Below are 21,780 nucleotides of genomic sequence, written 5' to 3' on the forward strand. Positions count from 1 at the left end.
ACAAATCAAATTCTTTCTAGAGACAAATACATCCCCGAGATCTCTGCAGGAATACTCTGGGAAACTCTTAAGGCCTTCTTAAGAGGACAGATTATCTCATATCTTTCCCACAGAAATAAATCCGAAGCCAAGAAAGTAGCAGAGATAAAAAGCGAAATTACTAAAATAGATGAAGAACATGCCAGACTACCAAGCGAGACTCTACATAGGAGGAGGCAGGCTCTACATTCAGAATTAAACCTCTTGACAACTAAAGAAACTGAACAACTAATTTACAAATCCAGACATCATTACTATGAACATGGAGAGAAAGCTAATAAGCTTTTAGCTCAACAAATTCACAAGCAAGAAGTGTGCAATGCAATCTTGGTAATCACTAACGAACGGAGATAAAATCATCGAACACAAAAATATAATGCACACTTTCAGAGACTACTATAAATCCCTATATACTACTGAGTTTAAAGAAGACAATACACAATCTAATGCATTTCTGGATACATTACAGATACCACAAATAGACACTTTTAGTGTGGAGGAACTTGATAAACCTCTGGCGTTATCAGAATTACTAGATGCTATAAAGTCACTCCAAGGCGGAAAGCAGCAGGCCCTGATGGCTACCCTGCAGAGTTTTACAAGAAATTCTCCGCTCAGGTAGCTCCCTCCTATTAGCAACATTTACAGAAGCCAGAGATAACCAATCTCTTCCACAAACCTTTCGCCATGCACTAATCACTGTTTTCCAAAACAAAATAAGGACTTATTACAATGTGCATCATACAGACCAATTTCACTTCTGAATAACGACGTTAAAATACTCTCTAAAATCATAGCTAGAAGGATGGAGAAAGTGCTCCCCTCGGTAATATCACAAGACCAAACTGGATTTATTAGGGGCCGACACTTATCTTCAAATCTTCGACGCCTGTTTAATGTAATATACTCACCAACTAAATCAAACACCCCAGAAATATTATTATCATTGGATGCAGAAAAGCATTCACATGATTGAATGGAAATACCTTTTACTACATTGGAGAAGTTTGGGTTTGGCCCAACATTTGTGCATGGATTAAATTACTGTATACTAACCCAGAAGCTTCAGTTTGCATCAACAACATTTGCTCAGACTACTTTAAACTAGAACGTGGCACTAGACAAGGATGCCCTTGTCACGCTGCTGTTTGCGATTGCCATTGAACCACTGGCAATACATTGTCGAAATACTGATCAGATAAAGGGGATTAGCAGAGAAGGACTGGAACAGAAAATCTCATTATATGCAGATGATATGGTACTGTATATATCGGACCCAGAAAATTCTGTGCCTGCAGTCTTAGCAGCACTCACAGAATTTCAAAAGATCTCTGGTCTCAGAATTAATCTGAATAAAAGTGTACTCTTTCCAGTGAATTCTCAAGCATATAATATTAGATTAGACACCCTACCTTTTATCATTGCAGAACAGTTTAAATACCTAGGGGTAAACATCACAAGTAAACATAAAGCTCTATATCAACAAAATTTTGCCGTCTGCATGGAAAAAATTAAACAAGACTTGCATAGATGGTCAACCCTTCATCTCACACTAGCTGGAAGAATTAACACTGTTAAGATGAATATTCTTCCTAAGCTCCTTTTTATTTCAAAACATCCAATATACATTAATAAATCATTCTTTAAGCAATTAGATTCAACAATAACCTCATTTATTTGGAATTCAAAACATCCACACATCAAAAGAGCGACCCTACAAAGACAAAAGGCAGAAGGCGGCATGGCTCTACCTAACTTCCAGTTTTATTACTGGGCAGCAAATATACAGGCGATAAGAACCTGGACACAAATAGAAGAACATACACAGGCTTGGACCGCAATAGAAGTAAAATCCTGCAGTACTTCTTTGTATTCCTTGCTCTGTGCTCCAATAAACACACTTTATCGGCAATATACAAATAACCCAATTGTGCTCCACTCACTTAGAATCTGGAACCAATGTAGAAAGCATTTTAAGATGGAGAAGCTTCTATCTGTGGCACCTCTGCAAGAGAACCACCTCTTTCAACCTTCACAAACATATGCAGTTTTTAATATCTGGAAAAATTTGGAATTAACTTTTTTTTTTTTTTTTCTGAAGGACTCCATAACAGAGGGTCATATCACCTTAAATGCACTAACTAACTGGAGGAGCATGCTGGGAGAGAGAAGCGCTGGCTAGGAAGATCACGGATTCTCGGCAGCGTTTGAAGCAGATGGCAGCTCTTTAGCTTAACATTCTAAACAATTAAGACACATTTACGCCAAATTTATTTACTGACAACGCAATTAATCCGGTAAGTATAACTCGCTCAACCTGGAGGTAAGTGAAGAAAATTTGGAAAGTTTACAAAATTATATTGATCAAGTTTTTGAGTCTGTTGTCATGGGGTCTAAGAAATCAGCAGCTATCACGGAAACACCTGCTACCAAGAGAAGCCGTCCTCAAGATTCCCCCGAGGCGACCTCATCTCCCAGCAAGGATATATTAGAATTATTAGATTCTATAGATAAAAGGCTTTTGGGATTTGAGGGACGACTCCACCTGCTCGAAATTCTACACCAGGAGTTCCAGAACCTCCGACAATCTCTGGAATTCAGCCAGGATCAGGTGGAGCGCTTGCTGCTGAAAACGCGTCTCTGCGGGAGACTGTGTCTTCCCTGACAGAGGGATGGACACGGATCTCCCAAGACAACAAGACCCTGAAGGAGACGGTTTTGGATCTTCAGGCCCGCAGCATGAGAGACAATCTGGTGTTCGAGCCTGCCGGAGCAGACGGAAGGACAATCAGAGGATTGTGAAAAAACAATCAAGTATTTTCTCCAGACCCACATGAAGATACCCGAAGAAACGGTAAAAAACATCACCTTTCACCGGGTACATCGCCTTGGAGCCAAGAGAGCAGACAGCAGAAGACCTCGTCCCATCGTGGCTAAATTTGAGCATTTTAAACAGAAGGATTTTGTTAAGAGCCACGGGAAAGAGCTCAAAGGGAAAAATTTTAGCGTGAATGATCAATTTCCTAAAGAAATTTTGGATCGCCGCAGAGTTCTGTTCCCAATACGTAAAAATTCATCCAAGAAGGGAGCCGCTGTCATTTCTGTGGACAAGCTCTACGTCAACAACAGGCTGTACAAGGAGCGAGGAGTGACAGACTGGCTTTATTAGCCCAACATCAGGTCACAAGTTTATTTTCTTATCGGGATTCACTGGGTATGAGTATGTCAGGATATAAAAAAAAGCTTGCTATATCCGTGTTTAGATGATGTGATCACCTGTTCTCTCGCCACCCCACACCTCTAACACCTTTTCTTTTTACTTTTTTTCTTTTCTTAACCTTTATCACTCTTTCCTTTCCTTCTTTTACCTGCTTCTGGAACTTTACATCCGCATGACACAATCACACAACTTTCCTACACTGCGTCCACACACACACACAACGCATACAAACACTAGATTATAATTATTACATTTTATCATACAACCACAAACACTTTTGGTTCTGTCTGGTTATTATTATTATTATTATTATTATTATTGTCTGATTATTATCAGCACTATTATTATTATTAGTATTTTTATTTTTTTATTATTATCATTAGCACTATTATTATCAGCATTATTATTATTATTTATTTTCAGCATTCATATTATTATTATCATCAGCATTAATAATATTATTATTGTTATTAGCATTATTATGCATATATTTTTATTTACTTATTTATTGCTTTATTTTTATTTATATATATATATATATTTTTTTCTTCAGATTAAATTATACATTTATTTACTTAACTAACTCACCTGAAGGCACCATACATTAGCTAATCACACACACAACTATGGGTACACAAGGTTTGTCAGTTGGAATGTTCATGGAACTGGCTCTAGAGAGAAGAGATTAAAGATTTTTGATCAGCTTAAAAGACTGCAGGCAGATGTTGTCTTATTACAAGAGACTCATAGGTCTGCCACAGTTGCAGATGAACTTAAAACATCTGAGTTTCCCAGACTGTTCTCTGCCCCCTATAACTCTAGACAAAGAGGTGTAGCTATTTTAATACACAAAAATACAAATTTCAAAGTATTGGACACAGTCTCAGATCCAGATGGTAGATTTATAATACTAAAACTATCTATACAAAATCAAAGCTTATGTATTGTTAGCATATACTGTCCAAACATAGATGACCCCGCATTCTTTCATAATTTTTCTCTGTACTCTCCGAACACTTGGACTGTCCACTTATACTTGCGGAGATTTTAATTTTGGATGGATCATTCTTCAGACAGGCTCAGTACAGCTGGGACTCAGCGCAGTTGGCATTCCACTAATATAGTCAAACAGTATATGAGTGATTATGGGCTTTGTGATGCATGGCGATCTTTTATCCCAGCCGTAGAGAGTATACTTTTTCTCACATGTTCATCACTCTCACTCACGTTTGGACTATTTTCTAGTCAGCAGCTCATTATTGGCTGACATTTCAGACACTGAGATACACCCTATAGTTGTCAGCGATCATGCTCCAGTTTCTTTAACTCTGTTAAATAAGAAAACAATCCCATCAGGTAAAACTGGAGGTTTAATACGTCACTGCTTAAAGATGAAGGTTTTGTGGAATATTATAAAAAAGAGTGGGCTTTATATTTAGAACACAATGACATTCCTGGAACATCAGCATCTGTTCTCTGGGAGGCAGGGAAAGCAGTGATGAGAGGTAAAATAATTTCCTTCTCATCACATAAGAAAAAAATAGAAAACAAACGTATTCAGGAATTAGAAGAAATCATTAAGTCTCTAGAGGCATCCCCAGAAGAAGAATTACAAAACAAATTGCGTAAAAGTAAACTAGAACTTAAAGGAATTATTGACAAAAACACAATTTTAGCACAAAGACTACGAATAGAAAACTTTGAACACGGTAATAAATCAGGCAAGTTTTAGCCAACCAGTTAAAAATAAACAAAGAGAAAACTGCCATATCTGCTGTTAAAGACTCAACTGGGAATATAGTATATGACCCTGAAAGAATAAACAACACTTTCAGAGATTTTTACAAAACCTTGTACTCACCACAGATTAACCCATCAGATAATGAGATCAATGAGTTTCTAGACAGGATAATACTTCCTAAATTATCAGATAGCCAAGCTACAGTCCTGGACTCGCCATTAACATCAGATGAGCTTCAGGAAGCTCTTAACTCCATGCCTAATAGGAAGGCTCCAGGTCCAGATGGGTTTCCAGCAGAGTTCTACAAAGAATTCTGGATCATTCTGGCGCCAACATTCTTCAGAATGATGTGTGAAATACAAGAAAATGGTAGACTACAGCCAAACATGAATTCAGCCAACATTAGTCTCCTGTTAAAACCAGGCAAAGATCCTATATTTCCTACCAGCTATCGCCCAATTTCTCTTATTAATGTTGACCTGAAAATAATTTGTAAAGCCCTTGCAAAAAGATTAGAGAAGGTAACCCCTTTCATAATACATCCAGACCAAACTGGTTTCATTAAGGGGAGACATTCATCCACAAATTCACGTAGATTACTCAACTTAATAGACTTTTCTTATAGCAGAAACATGGAAACCAGTATATTATCTCTCGATGCAGAAAAGGCTTTTGATAGAGTTAACTGGAAGTTCTTATTTGCAACTTTACATAAATTTGGTTTTGGAAACTTCTTCATAAACTGGTTAAAAATTTTATACAGTTCACCAACAGCATGCGTCAGGACAAATGACCAAACATCAGATCGCTTCTGTCTTCAGAGGGGGACCAGGCAGGGATGCCCTCTCTCCCTCGCTATTTGCTATCTTTATTGAACCACTAGCAGCAGCAATCAGGCAAACTACAGTTATTAAAGGCATAAAGTGTAAGAACATAGAACATAAAATCAGTCTTTATGCAGATGACGTGTTACTTTATCTTCAGAATTCTCAATCCTCTCTCTCCCAGGCAATTGAACTAATAAACTCCTTTTCAAGAGTTTCAGATTATTCAATAAACTGGTTAAAATCCACAGTTCTTCCAATTAATTTCTCTTTTGTCAATTCCCTTAATACACAATTGGAATCAGGGAATATTACATACCTGGGCATTCATGTGTCTCCCAGGCTGGCAGATCTAACTAAACTAAACTACATCCCACTATTAAAGAAAGTGGAAGATGATCTTGCTAGATGGAAATCCTTACCGATATCACTTATGGGGAGGGTTGCCACAATTAAAATGATGGTTTTACCAAGAATCAATTACTTATTTTCTATGATCCCAAACAAGCCATCATCTGATTGGTTTAGATCCCTGGACTCCTCCATCACTAAATTCCTTTGGAAGGATAAACCTCCACGAATTAGCTTAAAAACACTACAGAAGACCAAAGATAGAGGAGGGTTGGATCTACCCAACTTCTATCATTATTTCTTAACCAACAGGCTCCAATATATACCAAGATGGTTGCAACATAACCCGCTGGATGAGTCCTGGTTAGATGTAGAACAGACACTTTGCAATACTATAGAGCTTTCGGACCTACCGTTTATTAGCTCAAAAATAAGAAAGCATGAAAGCTTTAAAAGTATTAATATCAGTACCTCACTGACAGCATGGTGGGAATATCTAAAAATGACGGAGTCTTCACTAATTCCATGCAGACACACCCATCTGGAATAATCCTGACATATTGCAAAACAATAAAATGATGAACCTCCCATACTGGAAAAGTAAAGGAATTCTATACATGGAACACATAGTTGAAGGATTGGATTTCATTCCATTTAACAGAATAGTCTCCCAATTTGGGATAGACAAGAATAGATTTTAGAATATCTCCAAATTAAATCAGTAGTTAAAGAAAAATTTAAGCTTAAAGTAGAATTACAAACACCATCAAGGGTATTAGACTTCTGTAATCTCAAACACCCCAAATTACTGTCTAAAGTATATAAAACATTGACCAAAATAGATGATACAATAGCAATTCCTATAGGCAAATGGGAGGAGGATCTATTAGTTAGCTTTGATCAGACTTTCTGGTCCCAAACCTGTTTAAAAACTTTTAAAACGATCAGAAACCCCAATTTACAACTAATTCAATACAAAATTCTACACAGAGTACACTATACAGGTCATCGGATGTTCAGGATGGGATTTGTGCCATCTGACACCTGCACACACTGCACAGACAACATTCCTGACAGTTATATCCACGCACTGTGGTCATGTCCACCTGTTCAGGATTCTGGTATAGAGTATGTGAAGACCTGTCAAAGTGTCTGAAATGTGATATCCCAACTTCCCCCTCATTTTGCTTGCTGGGGAACCTAGAGGATGTCCCGATTGAAACAAATTTGGTTCACGTGGTTCTCACTGCCATATGCATCGCTAAGAAAACTATCCTCATAAACTGGAAAAACAAAGATAATCTTTGCATTAACCAGTATAGAAATCTTTTATTGGATCATATTACACTTGAGACAGCCTCTGCCTCCACTTCAAATCAATCTCTCTGGGCTCCTTTGATCGGTTCCATCACATAGCGATGATGGAGGGTCATTGATATGGTCCTGCGGGATGCTGTGGTTGATGTGGTGGAGAGTCTGAGCTTGGAGTATCTGGAGGATCCCTGGGGTGGGTTCACTAGGGGGGTCTTGGGCTGGGGGCTGCTGCCCGACTCTGGTGGTGCTTGGGTTACCTCCGGGGGTGGGCTTCTGGTGGTTGTGTGTAGGGCCTTAGGGGGGTCTTGACGGTGGCTGCGGTCGCTGCCTAGTGGCCGGCAATGCCCCTGGGTTGGTCTGGGTGTGGGCCTGGTGGCTTAGGGTTTGGGGCGGCCGTCCCGGATGGGGATATGGGTGGGGCCTTGGGGATTGGGTCCTGGCATGTACGCTGCGGGAAGAGGGCGGAACGCGGCAGTTCCACCATGGGGAGGGATGTCCGGGAGGGGAGGATCCAGCTTTATCCTGGGTGTCTTATGTCTTACTTAATCTGAATGTTGAGTAAATGTGGGGATGGGAGTAAATATTCTGCTGGGGTGGTGTGGGTTGGTGGCCTCAGACTCCGTGGGGCTCTGTGATGCTGCTGCTTCGGGCCATGGCTAGATAGGCTGGGGCCTCCGTGCCCGGGTGGATTTTGGGAACGGAGGTGCCTATTGGGGCCAGTAGGGGAGCTGGCTCCCTGGAGGGCTCAGGCCCCTCAGCCGTTCCTCCCCATCCTCAGACATTTCCCTCCTCCTGCTCCTTCACATCATCACACAAACATGCACATAGGGCCTTGGGGTGTGGGTAAGTCAGGGGGTGCGGGTATGGATCCCGTTCCGCAGTCCTGTGGCAGCCTACACCCCAATTTTATTTGCACATTAAACACTTCCACAAAAACATTCCACACAAATGCACACTTAGGGCCTTGGGAGTGGGCACACTCAACGGCATCCGGTGGGGGGAAATTTCAGCCTCACTCCGAGTGCCGGTGTCCACTTCCAATTTTAAACTGCACCTAGTCACGGAGAGTTTTGGGGGGGAGGTGGGGCTGTGTGTTGGCATCAGCTGGTGTAGGCCACATGGTGCCGGCACTGCCTGCGCCCCCCCAACCACAAAATGCACCTTATCAGCACACACCAACACTACATTAGAGCAGGCGGAGGGAGACTAGAGGTCTTATCACACTCTGTTCTCAGTTAGCTGCCGGGCTGGAGGCTAGGAGTGGGAGCTGGCCGTCTGCCTGTGGTCTGGAGTGGTGGGTTGCTTTGCTCTACGTTGGATGGGGGTGCCTGCTCACTATTACCCCTGCGGAACGGGGCTAACTCTGACGTCCAGGAATGGCTGTACCTCAGGTACGGCAGCACCGGGACCAGAGTTAGGTAGGGTGTGTGTGGGAGTGTGAATGGGTGTCTGGCGTACATCCTTGTAAGTCTTGGGTTGTATGTGTATGTGAGAGCATGAGGGAGGGAGTGTATGACTGTGTTTGTGTGTGACTGTATATGTCAGGTGGGGTTTTGGACTCCTCCCCTCTCCTGGGACATCTGGCAATACTACAACATCTTTGCCTACCCTCCCCCTGCCTTAAGCATCTGTCTGGTCGCTCCCGGTGGCTGCCTGGTGGGATCTGGTTCCCTGGGCTCTGTTGGATCCTCGGCGGGTGGGTCGCCTCGGGTCCCGGGCTGCTGGGTTCCGGGCCCGGCCGACTCGGGGGAGAGCGGCTGCGGCGGGCCTGAGGGCTTGCCGTTGATATCTCCCGGGACTCTGCCGGCTGCTGGTTGTGACCCCCGGGGTGATCCTCTGCGCCTCTCGGGTGGGGGTTGGGGCTTCTCTGGTGACGGCCTCCCTGGGGTCTCCGCTCTGGGGTGACCTCTGGATCTCTGGGCTTGGAACTCCCTCCATCTTCCGACGTTTTGGGGGCAGGTCTGTGGCCCTTCACACTCACTATTGGATGCTCCTATAGAGAAACCTTACACATACAAGCGCGTGCACACACAGGTGCTCACATGGTGATTTCATAAGTATGACTTGGACATCTTCAGCACATGATCTAAGGTTGTGGTGGCCTTAAATGCCTCAGTAATAATTACTGTATGATTGTCAGCAAACATTTTTACTTTTATATATCTTCATGTAGCTGATGCAGCAATGTTTTTGTCTTGTGGTTTTTTGTTTCCCCCCTCTTTCTGCAGGTCTAGAAGCGGATTCTGGTTCATTTATTGTTTATTCTATACGAAACCCCCCCCCTTTACCTCCATCTCTTCCTTCTCTCTCTTCTTTTTCTTTCACTTTTGTCTCCGTGTCCGGTTCGAATCTTAAAAACATCTAAAAATATTTTTTAATAAAGTTTTGGTATCAGGCATGACGTCAGCAGAAGCTGTAACGCTCCACCTGAGAGAAAAACTGTAAGGCTAGTCGCCAGCATTCAGACATCAATTCTGATTGCTTCACAGCCGAACAGGACACGGTAAAAAAAAAAAAAGGAATTAACTTTCTTAGAGATCTTTATATAGACAACGTCTTTGCATCCTATGAACAATTACATTCCAAATTTAACATTCTAGCTACACATTTCTTTCACTATCTTTAAATCAGGAACTTTTTTAAACAGAACTTTCCAGATTTTATTCATCTTGTACCCTCATCTATGCTGGAAAAAATATTGCTCAATCTCAAGGATTTAGACTTCATCTCTACAATATAAAAAAAACATTTTACAATCCCACCCTTTCAAAGATTGAAGAGGACACAGTGAAAAAGATCTATCAATTAATATATCAGAAAAGGAGTGGAAAGTAGCAATGCAGAGAATTCACTCAAGCTCCATTTGCACAAAGCATCCAATTATACAACTCAAAATTATATATCGAGCACATCTGTCTCGACTAAAACTCTCCAAAATGTTTCCAGGGCATGATCCAACCTGCGAACGTTGCAACCAAGTCCCAGCCTCACTGGGTCACATGTTCTGGGCCTGCACCAAATTAACATTATTCTGGACAAAAATTTTTAATTACCTTTCAGACAGCCTTGGACTCACAAGCTCTCCTAACCCATTAACAGCTGTGTTTGGGGTTCTTCCAGAGGGGCTTAAAGTGGAGAAGGACAAACAAATTGTGATTGTATTCACTACACTTTTGGCATTCAGACTTATTCTGATAAACTGGAAGAACCCAAACTCTCCTCTTTAAAGTCAGTGGGAAGCCGATGTGTTATACTTTTTGAAATTGTAAAAAATTAATAAAAATATTCAGTTAGAAGATCCGTACAGACTTTTTTCAAAACATGGCAGGATCTAATCAGTATTATTTTAAAATAAGCTCAAAAAGCACAGAGAATTTATTAATTTAGGTATGTTTACAAGCCTTAAATTTCACGCCGTTTGGCTTGCTCTCTCTCTCAGGGGTGGGGATCGATCTGTTCTTAACTCAGTTTTTCTTTTGTAAAAACTTGATTGCTTTGTATGGATATAAAATTAATAAAAAGGAAAAAAATATTGATGAGAAACATCGGTTTGGGGACTAGCGCAAAGCTGTACATTTTACTTTCTTTTCTAATTTGTTTCATTTCATCTGACGACAAATAAAAGAAGCAACCTGGTTGGTGTCCCAAAAACCCTTTACTTTTCAGACTGTTATTTCACTACGAAAACACAGTTGAAAATGACAAAGAGAACCACCAGGTCTCCAGCTCATTTACATTTATTTATTTGGTCAACACCTTTACCCAAAACAGCTTTGAACATTTGAGATACAATTGGCTACATTTCTTTTCTTTACCCAATTAGAACACAGACGGGTGATGTGACTTGCTCAGGGTGACACTTTCCTAGCAGTCCAAAGCCTCAACCACTGCACAACACTGCTGCCAACATACTAATGTGCTTCCATTTAAACCTCTGTATAAATTTAATGCAGCATATGTGTTATTACAATGTTTTAAAATAAACGTGATAAAAGGAAAGAGCTATGAGGTACAAATCTGTTCTGGATCACAAAACATATGGATAATGTTCTCAGAAAATGAAAATCTACAATTTGATAAAAAATAATTTTGAAAGACTGAAATCACTAACAAGTCATATAATTAAATAACAAGTTTCATAATCTTCTAGGCCTGACTTCTAATTACGAAACAGAATGGGATGAAAACCTACACCCACTGTGGATCTCCAGGACTGTAATTGAGTACCCCTGTTCTACAATATAGACTCAGTGGAAAGTCTGGTGATTATAATATATAAAAATCTTATTATGAAACAAAAATGATTTAAAATTGTCATCTAAGCTTTGACTACTTTATACTCTATATGTAGTATTATTCTATAAATATTTATTTAAAAGATTTCACCAGGTAAAAACACAAATGCAAAATCTACAATAATTTTTTAACATTTATTCAATTTATAGAACACTGTATACAAATGAATGCCATTACTAGAAAACACAAATCATGAATCAAAATCAACAAGTGTATGATCATTATACACTCGTAAACAGCAGTTTATCTCACTGAACCTAAACCATGTTATTAACAGCATTAATTGTAAATGTCAACTGTTCACTGATCACTGAAAGGAAATAATTTTCAAAAGAATTTCAAACATTTCTGTAGGCCTTTTTCAACTTATGTGATCATTAGTTCTCAAGAGAACCTAATTATCACATTCATATTTCCCAGACCTAGCTTCACACGACAGATCAGTACATTGTCTTTATAGTTTGAACTGTTCAGCTTCATGGTAAATTTCTTTTTCTCTTGTTAATTTTCAAAAGTGCATACCAAGGAGTAAGCAAGCTATATAAGGAAAACAGTTGTTATTAAGAAAATGATGTTAGGAAATGAAAACTGAGATTTAATTTATTCCTCCAATAGAAAACATATATTCACAGGTAAACTATAATATAACATTCTACTGAAATCCATGTTGGAAAGTAAAGTACAGCTAATTATAAACTACTGTTGTCATGTCAAATTATTGAAGACTGCTGCCATGCCAAAAATTTCTGTGCTAAGCATGTGTTTTGCCATAGTTCAATGTTCAGAAAAGCTCTGAAAAGTGTTAGGCAGGCAGTCAATAACAAACAGTTCTGAGCCCCAGTTATCTCACAAAAGACCACATTTTATAGAAAAGTTAACTTAAGATGGGTGGCAGACAATTTGTACATTTTCTTTAAAAAAGTACAAAGTAATTGGTAGCCTTTTTATTAATTAATATAATTTTTGAGCTATGCACAATACCTTTAAAGGATTAAAAATCATATTTTTAAAATGGATTTGCATAACTTCACCACGCAGGCAATGATGCTGGGATAGCCTCTATGACCCAATAATTATACTACATGAGTTAAGTAAATAGATGGCAGAATGGCTTTAGACTGATACAATCACAAAGATTCCTATATATGTAACTATGATGTATTGCATATTTAATATGAGAATTGTGTTATGGTAGAGTAGCGGTACTAACCATCATGCCGCCAAGCTATACAACATGTTTATAATAACATCAGGAGGACCACTGATATTTCATAATCATAGATAACTTTATATTATATATATATATATATATATATATATATATATATATATATATATATATATATATATATACTGTAAATATAAATGTAAAATAGAAAACAAACATATATAGGGGACAGCAACAATAGGGAATTCATAACTAATTATTGTAAACTCTTCTGACAGTATGTGAGATTAAAGTATCTCCAAGAGATAATATTAATAAGATTCTGTTCTAATTAAGGCAGAATTCAGAAACAGAATTTTACCAAAATCATAGAAAAGAGCAGTCCTGTCAAAATGCTTGGAAAAAGCTAGTATATTAAATCTATCTATCCATTCATTCATTTACTGAATACTCTTAATCCAGCCTTGTATCTTAAGGAACTCATGTGAATGTGCACTTCTTCCTGATGTGAATTTGGCCCCTAGGGTATTCTTTTCCAATCAAGCTTACGGCAGTTTGTTTAAAATTAACAGTTTTTTGGCTCTTGATTGTGCAACGTGATATTTCTCATACTCTTATACCCTTTTACATTTTGTAATAGGCCTGCACGAAACCTACTATAATAGCTCTAAGAAAAGTGCCAAAAAAAGAGGTTAATCATGTTAAGAACTGCCAGAGGAGAAACAAATAAATAGTATGAAATAGAAAACTATATTCTTTCTGCAGAGGTAATATTCAGACCACAATAAACGATTTGTTTATTATAGAGAGATATTCTACTAAGATGAAAATACTCAAAAGAAACAAACAATATTTATCCTTGAGTCCTCAAGAAGCTACTGTTTTTATATCTAAACCTTTACCATGCATTTATAGAGTCATGTATTTATAGATCCTCTGCAAAAAGAAGAAATTGTTAGAAATAACTAAGTTGTTAAATCGGCTATCCCCAGCTTCTACATTTTCCTCTTATTGAGCTAACGCTTATAATTACGGGCAAATGCCATCAATTCTTTATACAAATCTTGAGAAATTGGGGTTTGAAAGTAGAAAGTATGCCTTAAAAAAACACATGAGAATCCCACTGGACCAGTCACTCAGCATGTTTATATGTGCTTTAATATCCCGGTTATTCACAGAAACCTGATTTCTAAATCCTTATATCTGTTAGAGAATCCAGGTTACTGGTGTCAGAGAAAATTGGGTAATAGACATAAGTAACCTGATTACTGGCCTTTTAAACCATTAACCTGGTTATAGTTAAGGATTTTTTGCTTTGCACACGCTTTCAGCAGCCACAGGTTAGAAGCATCCACAAGATACAATTCCTGAGGAAATGCTTTGGCAATCACATTATTCCTTCTCCTGTATTAAGTATTTCAAAAATTGGTAAGTTAATGTTGATGAGTTTAAAGTTACATATTTAGTTTGATTACTTTTTAAAGTAATCAATAATCTAACACAATACTTATTTTACTGTGGTAAAAATACTTGCATTGTTATTATCCTAGCAGCACAGTGTAAGTCAAGAAGCAAACATACCGGTATGCCGCTCCTTTGCAGAGCTCAATCATACAGCCAAACAGAAGAGCGTGCTGTGTGCAGTTCGGTAACAGAAACATACTACTAAAGTGTCTCTTTAGTTTCAGTCCTGCTATTTGCTATACATACGTTGAAACAGTCTGATTAGGTGATGCAATGGGCAGTGTCTATACTGGGAGGTCAAGGATGTAAATGGATGTAATTGAATTCAAAGCACATGAAAGATTAAATGTATTTATAAAACACATGAAAATCACCACAGGTTTCTTACTTGTTTTTGGATTTATGGTGGCCAATGATGTCATTGAACTCTTGTTTGCGCAGCTGAATGACGGTGCAGCATTTTGCCAAAGGAGCACACCAGATAAGTGCTTAAGCTTATAAATGGGTGTTTTTAAGAAACCAAGTTACTCTCCTTATCCCAGTTTTGTGTGTGCATATAAATGCTGATTAATCAATGTGTACTGAACAAAAGAGGTAAAAGGATATTCTTTTACATTAAGTGCTATAAGAGTAAAACCCAAAAGAGTTTTACTTAATGTATATTAAGCTAGGAGCACTTTTGAGGATAACTACTTATTTCTCCCACAGTCCACAGACACAAAGGTAACCCAGGTTAAGGGTTTACATGGCCAAATAATCGGGTTACTCATGTCTGTTATGTAGCTTTCTCTGAGACCAATAACCCAGTTTCTCTAAAAGGAATAAAGGTTTACATTGAATTCCTGTGAATAACGGGTTAGGTGAACTGGTATTGCTCAATTGCCTCAGCGTGTGTGTGCGAGTATTTGTGTTGTGTGTGTATGTGTATATTCTGTGATGGACTGGTGTTGATCATTGTCCAGCTGTTGCTCCTGATTTGCCTTGTGATCCTGTCCTAGTTAAGTGGGTTAGGAAAATGGATGGTTGGATGCATGGAGATATGAAATATTTTTGTATCTTCTGCTCCTTTTGTTTTCCGTGTTCAGATGGCTACCACGAGGGTTTCCTCCTACTAACAGAAAACACAAACTCACAGGTCCAGGCAGCATCCCTGGCCATGTTCTGAAAACCTGCATAGATAAGCTGGCTGCTGTGTTGATGTACATGTTTACTTTTTCTCTTCTCTCAGTCTCCCCTGAGTAAAGCATATTAGTAACAGTTACAATGAAAAATATGTTGACCTGCCTCAGTGACTAATGTCCAGTAGCACTTACTATACATCAGTTATAATGAAGTGTTTGAGTGGACTGGTAATGGCACACATCAGCCTCAGCATTCCTGTCAGCTTAGACTCTAAGCAATAGGATTGTCGATTTTCTGACTGGAACAGCTCAGTTTATGTCAACTGACAGCAGGAAACCCTCTGTGTTTTCTTGAACACGGGAATCCCAGGACTACATGCATTCCTCCAATGTTTTAGTCCTGGATTACACAGAACAATGTGCAAGGATGTTTAACCTAATTTCATTGGAATTCTTTTGACCTCATAAAACAGGTAAATAAATGAAAAAAGTTTGTGATTTTTTTTTCTTTCAATTGAGAATTTTTTTCGTGTAGTTTCTGCTTTGTGATTATAGAGGCTAAGTTTTAAGATGATGGATTAAGGTAAATCGGTCTTCTAGAATGACAAATTTGATGTAATCATAGGAACAACTGAAACCCAACTAAATCAGATGCACTATGGCTAGACACATCTTGCATTTCATATTTCAAAGGCAAAACCTTTACAGATGTGTTCACCAGCAATAATTAGTAATTCTTCTGAAGATCGGGGAAAAGACCTGGCACTGTGGAGACCTGACAGCAACTTCAATTCTATCATTTAAACATGCTGCCATTTACATCAATGGGTGTGGTATAAAAATGGCCATCATGTTCACATTTTGACTCTCTTATTCAGTAACTATCGAATACAGTAAGTTCCCTAATCAAAAGGCTTGTTAATGGCTTTCCTTTTTAGTGTATCTCAAGTAACAGATATTTCTTCAAAATCACTTCGCATTTTCTATATACGGGGCTATTCAAAATAAATGAGCAGATTTCAAAAATTTATTTCAAACAAACTGTACAAGACAGAAACACATTCCACACATCACTGGATAGAGGAAAGTTCAAAGTATAAAATCCCGCCTAACAGTACCAGTGAATGCCACTGAGCGCTGTTTCTCATTTACAGTAAAATGGTGACAACACCACAAGAGAAATCACTGAAGGTAAATGTGTTTTGTGCCACTTCTGCAATCAAAGTTTATGGACCTTTCTTTTTTGCAGAGCAAACTGTAACTGGATTTTCATACCTGGACATGATACAAAACTGGTTGTTTCCCCAACTTCAAGAAGATTTGAATGACTTCATTTTCATGCAAGATGGTGCCCCGCCTCATTTGCATTTGGTGGTCCGGCGTTACCTGATTCCAGGGCGATGGATTGGAAGAGGTGGTCAGCAAGATCTTGCTCATCGTCTATGGCCCCCTGTGATATTTATCTAGTGTTTGTTCTTCTTATGCCCGCTAATCTTTTTAAGATTTGCGACATCGAATTGAGGAAGCTGTGAATTCATTAACTAGGGATCAGTTGACTCGTGTGTGGTCTGCCGTTTTGATGTTTGTCACACTACACGTGGTGCTCATGTTGAGTGCGTGCAACCTCAAGGACTATAGGACCAAACTTTGAACTTTCCTCTACCCAGTGATGTGCGAAATGGGTTTCTGTCTTATACAGTTTGTTTGAAATACATTTTTCAAATCTGCTGTTTCATTTTGAATAGCCCTGTATATATACAATAGAAAGTTTATTTTCCAGTCATATCGCAAATTGGGCAATTTTATGTTAGGCTGGTGAGGCATTGTTTCATGAGGTATATTGCATTGGGAAGACATAAACTGATTTTTCCCAACTTAATAAAAGTCTTCAATGACATCTCATAATACTCCATATGATCATTGTTTTATCCTAATAATGTATACAGTTATAATTTCATTTCTCTTAATCTGTTAAATATTTAAGCTGTCAGTTTTTTGTTACACTTTAATTACTGTTTAAAAGGGAGAAGAATGCAAGTTATCATTGCATTGTAAAATTGTCAACTGACCATCCTTCTATATAAAAGCGGTCGGGATTGTCCTTCCATCCCATGAGTGCTACGCAGGCGTGGAGTTTCACACACGCCCTGTCCATTTTGCAATGCACGATGGGATTTGTAGTTTCGTTTTTCCAGGTAACAGATGATTTTCTACTCCAGACTGTGCGATATCTTCTTTCTTACTATATAAAAGCGGTTGGGATTGTCCTTCCGACCTGTGAGTGGAAAGCGTAGTGGTATTCCATTTATCACAGACTTACTACTAGCAGCTTGCGGAACGAAGCGACATGATGTGAGCAGAGTTCTGGTGCTCCCATCGTTCCCTTGCTCTTGTGCGCGATGCGCTGGAAAAATCGACAAAATTATGTCTCTGGAAATAATTAATGTTGATGGAGTACAAATGCCTCACCGCGTAGTAAATATCAGGGGGGTTCAAAAGGGCGACCTCAATATAGAAAAAAAGTTTAAATTTCATTACAAAAATAACAGAAACTACGAGTATTAAAGTAATACCGCTCAAATGCAATATAACCAAATTAATGAGTTTGTATAAAATATCAAATTGATCTACATATTGAATTGCCTTAAGAAGTGGTCAACTTAAAAGTCGGTCGCCTTAAAAGGCAGGTCAGCCTAGTAGCTCAATAATAATGCTGATGGGAAATTATATTAGAAGGTTTCACTTACAGTATGTTAATCAGTTTAAAACTGCTTTATTTTATGGTTTGTTTAAATAAATCTGTGTCTTTAAGTATATGAACTATGTAAATAGTCATTTGTACAGTTTGTAATCGCATTTTACTTGTGAACTGACCCTGCACTATATAAGACTAACCTAAATTGCATTATTCTGTATATAACAACAAACAAAACTAACAGAGTTTATTAACTTATTAATTCACTTCAGAAATAGTGTATACACTCTTGGTTAAATATCACACAAACAAACAGAGACAATTCTAGTGAAGGACATCTTGAACTATTCCATTACTGCAAAGAATGAGTTATGAGTAAACACAGAGAATTTACTGTAATTCCATTTTGTTCAAGCAACTGAAGATTAACAGGAGACATGATAGCACTGTTTAAATTAATCAATGGAATTAAAAAGGTAGATGTTCGCTGTTACTTTTTAAAACGTTTTCAGTAAGGGCTGAGGGGCATATAAAAAAATTAAGGAAAATTTGACTTATATGTTAGGAAATAATTCTTTGCACAGAAAAATCTAAATATTTGAAACAGGTTACCAAGAAAGATGGTTAAAATGAACATTTTGGTTTCAAAATTTAATTCAGTGATATTTTAAAAATAGGTAAAGACTTGACCAAGTTACCTACAGATTAGCTGTCTTTTCTTAAGGCGACTCTTGCCTAAAACTTTTTATTTTAAAACAGTACTTTTTTTGTGAATGTAGCAACTTTAACTGGCAACAATAAAACATTTATTGCAAGAAAATACACAGAAGTATTAAGTATATGAATTTAAAATTAACAGTAAATCACAACTCTCTAAAACGTGAAGATCTTCCTGTTGGGGATTTGTAAGGCCACTACCCAAACAGATAAAGCGGCCATATAAGAGTACTCCTTGTATTTAAGAGTGTACATTATATGCTAAGTATTTGTGTGTTGTAGGCAATTCACAATGCAGTACATGCAATGGTTTTTACTAGAACGTATCAAGTTTTAATTGTAAAGTACATAAGACCCACTTTCGTCCTCCTTGACTGCAATATGTCAGTCAATCTTTATACTATATAGTGACTTTCAAGAAGGTAATTTGTATTATAAAAATAAATAATTCATTTTATATGTTTAAGAGAAGAAATGCAGTATAACATCTAAAAGATAACAAATCACTTTTGGTGAAGTTGTTTCCAAAACCCTCATTTTATTAGCTTGGCCTATAGATGACCTATTGGTACTCAAGTTCAACCTGAGCACATCCTGTGCCTGTCAGTCTTTCTCCCAATCTATATCTTCGTGTAGTTGTTCTCCTATACCTTTATTAAACAAGATGCTATTTCCCACTTTTATTGAATGAAATGAGTGTTATACATGTAAGAAATTTTTGCTTTTTAATATGTTGTTCTTTTTAATGTTTTGGTTATTTGTCAATAATCACTGAAGTAGCCTTAACCCTTTAGCTTTTAGTATTGTGCACATTGGTATCTGCTCTGTTCATCATAAACTTCTCAGTATTGAGTTATAATTAAGGCAGCAAATGCCAAAAAAAAAATTAATGAAAAAGAAAATAACAAATGGAAACCTCACTCTTTTTAAAATGCAAAAAAGAGGAGCAAAAAAAAAGTCAGCTAATCAAACAGAACATTCAATTAAAGGTAAAAATGACTTGCTATTTGTGAAATTGCAAGGAACAAAAATCTGTAGCCACCAGGCAACCACTAGGACTAAATTAGAGAACCACTAATGTAGTGAAAGCAAAAATGCCATCAAAACGACTTCTGACATAAAATGTCTGAGCACAACATCATTTCAAAAGCCTGGTAAGTGTAACACCCTGCATTAATACAGTAGTTAGTTACTAATTGCTAAAGGAAAGAGACAAAAGCCTCAAGGGATTTCCAACTCTGTGTATCACACATACCCTTAATGTTTTATTCTCTAATGGAGTAAGAGCTACCTTCTTTTAAAACCCATACCAGTTTATGAAGTCACGTATATTTAGAAATCAAATGTGACTGTGCCAGATTAGAATATACTAGTGTGAGTAGCAGACCTACTCTATATTAATTACAATGATATATTACATTGTCTATTGAGGGAAAGGAAGTGGAGGAAGTTTTATTTATGTTTTTCTCTGAAATAGCAATTGGCTGTTCTATTTATTTATTTATTTATTATTTTTACTTACATAAGTGTAATTATAAAAATTGATTGTCATATTTAAAAAATCTGATATTTAAAGGCCCAAAAGCTACTTAACTCCAATTAACTAGTAACTGGGTCTTTCAACTGTCTGAAATGGACAACTCTGAAAACTTCCAGTGCCACATTTGCGAAAAATGTCTATCATTTTAGAATAATGAAACTTGTCTCTTAGCATTCTTTCAATTAGTGATAACATCCACACCTTAATTGAGTCTTTTATTGGCTTTAATATATGTAATCTCATCACATTTGCAGTAAGATAGTCAAACATGTAATTCAAATAATTGACTCAAGGTTTTTATAAAGTGCTTTTGGCATAGATTTATTTGTTTATGTAGAAACATTAATTAATGTATCAATTGGATTGTGGAAAGTAGTCTATATCACTCAGTTCTAATTACCTGCGTGCATTCAAGCCAGTACATGAATAACGATGAATGGTCACGAAAGTTGTTTTGCATAATAAATTATTTATTAATGTTTATCCAGCGCAGTTCAGTCACATTTCTGTTGTTTCGATTTTTTTTTCTCTGTATTTGTATATGTATATGTATTTTTTCAGAATTTTAATGTAAATATATATTATAATATTCTGAAAACTCCTTTAATCTTATTTAGTGTTGCGGACAGCCGGTGTCTGGCGCAAGGTAAGACAGGATGCCAGTTTGTCAGAGTGCACAGTTACGCGGAGCCAGTTTGAAGTAACCTGGCATTGACGTCTTTGAGTATTTGGGAGGAAAAGAGGAATACTCGGAGGAAGACCCATGGAAACAAAAGGAAAACATGAAAACTCCGTAAGGGCAGTGAACGGGCGCGCGACTTACATCTAGACGATCTGCCAGTGAAGCATCAGCAGCCTCAACCAGTAAGCTACCGTGCTGCCTTGTTAATGATCATCATCATCATAATAACCCATGACTTGTCTAAGACCATTAGTATGTTATGCCGCTGTTCTGTGGTGATGACGTTTTTCTTCTAAATTATATTTTCTTTTTATGTGAGAATTAATTATCGTTATGCGAAGCGCAAAAGGCCTGATTGTGCACAGCTGATCTCACAACGACTGCTTTCAATATTTTAATGATAATGTGGCGGAATAAATTAATACAAAATGAAACGTTCTCTTACAATATACAGAATCATTTGAATCTTACTTTATTAAAAATAAATTAAGCGATAGCCTGAACTGACTCCTGGGCTAGGAGAATGTAGTCATTTAAGGGTAACTGCTAAACAGATGTTAATTTTATCTAATATGAATAGTCGCCACAGGTTGGTTACTTTAAAGACG

General features: G+C 37.7%; 1 protein-coding gene across 1 annotated transcript in view; it reads right to left on the bottom strand.

The window, feature by feature from the left end:
- adra1d (adrenoceptor alpha 1D) overlaps window positions 1-21,780 on the bottom strand; it is a 58,422-nt gene that overhangs the window by 34,510 nt on the left and 2,132 nt on the right. The gene's annotated exons all lie outside the window — the stretch shown is intronic.

This window comes from Polypterus senegalus, chromosome 4 (genome assembly GCF_016835505.1).
Source record: "Polypterus senegalus isolate Bchr_013 chromosome 4, ASM1683550v1, whole genome shotgun sequence".
Classification (NCBI taxonomy): domain Eukaryota; kingdom Metazoa; phylum Chordata; class Cladistia; order Polypteriformes; family Polypteridae; genus Polypterus; species Polypterus senegalus.